Genomic DNA, 1,377 nt, shown 5'->3' on the forward strand with positions numbered 1-1,377 from the left:
GAAATCTGCAATCTGTTCCTCCTTTACTACTTCTTAGCTGTTATGATTACCTTGAGCAATTTCTCCCTTGCCTGCTCTTTCTCATTTTCCATTAAATCTTCCATTTTCTCCGCGCTAGGTGAACAGATTCACCTTTGAGGGCCCAGTGAGCTCCTCTTTAAGATGAGAAAAACAATATTTTATCCTGTCATGGAAGACAGGGGACTGGACTAGTTAATTTCTTGTACCCACCATTTCCAGGATCATAAAATCCTATGAATTAGAGAAAACCAACTGTATGCTGGTGCCAGACTCTTGAACAGGAAGCAAGTATGGGACATACCAATGTTTCAGCATGTGCCTACCCACATGACAAACCGTTGTTTATAGAGCACCAACTATGCACACAATAAAGATGATGACAAGTCATTTTTGAGTATTTACTCCTCACAACAACCCCATGAGCTAGTTTGTATCATTATCCCCACTTAAAAAATATAGAAACGGAGGCACGGGGAAGCCAAGGCATTTGTCCACAGCACAAAATCCATAAGCAGCAGAGATGATTTTGAATACAGACCATCTGATGAAACTGACTACAAAGAGGCATAGGGAATTTTGAGGGGTGATGGAAATGTTTTTTTTTTTTTTTGTAATTATAAAATTAAAAGTCAAAGGCGGAGAACTGCTTCCCAGAGAGCAGTTTCGAAACTATTTGTAGCCAAGTTTAATTTGTTATATTTTATTTTTATTATAAAAAAATTTCTTTCTGGGCTCGGACCTAGTTCGCGATGACATGGCCAAACGTACCAAGAAAGTCGGGATCGTCGGTAAATACGGGACCCGCTATGGGGCCTCCCTCCGGAAAATGGTGAAGAAAATTGAAATCAGCCAGCACGCCAAGTACACTTGCTCTTTCTGTGGCAAAACCAAGATGAAGAGACGAGCTGGGGGATCTGGCACTGTGGTTCCTGCCTGAAGTCAGTGGCCGGCGGTGCCTGGACATACAATATCACTTCCGCTGTCACGGTAAAGTCCGCCATCAGAAGACTGAAGGAGTTGAAAGACCGGTAGACGCTCCTCTACTCTTTGAGACATCACTGGCCTATAATAAATGTGTTAATTTATGTAAAAAAAAAAAAATTTTTTTTTTGAGAGATGAGGTCTCACTGTGTTGCCCAGGCTGGAGTGCAGTGGCATGATCATAGCTTACTGTGGCCTCAAACTCCTGGGCTCAAGCCATCCTCCCGCCTCAGGCTCCCAAGTAGCTGGGACTACAGGCATATGCCACCATACCCAGTTGGAAATGGTCTATGTCTTGATGGAAATGTTCTATGTCTGGGTGGTTATAAAACTATAGAACTGTACACCTAAAGAGGGTAAATTCACTCTAGGTAA

At 42.5% G+C, this 1,377-nt stretch overlaps 1 pseudogene across 1 annotated transcript; it reads left to right on the forward strand.

The window, feature by feature from the left end:
* The first annotated feature begins 596 nt into the window (after positions 1-596).
* On the forward strand, positions 597-1,122 carry LOC111549766 (annotated as a pseudogene). The gene has a single exon (XR_002733825.3). The product of XR_002733825.3 is annotated as a putative 60S ribosomal protein L37a (transcript).
* The last annotated feature ends 255 nt before the right edge of the window (positions 1,123-1,377 follow it).

Source organism: Piliocolobus tephrosceles, chromosome 5 (assembly GCF_002776525.5).
Source record: "Piliocolobus tephrosceles isolate RC106 chromosome 5, ASM277652v3, whole genome shotgun sequence".
Lineage (NCBI taxonomy): Eukaryota > Metazoa > Chordata > Mammalia > Primates > Cercopithecidae > Piliocolobus > Piliocolobus tephrosceles.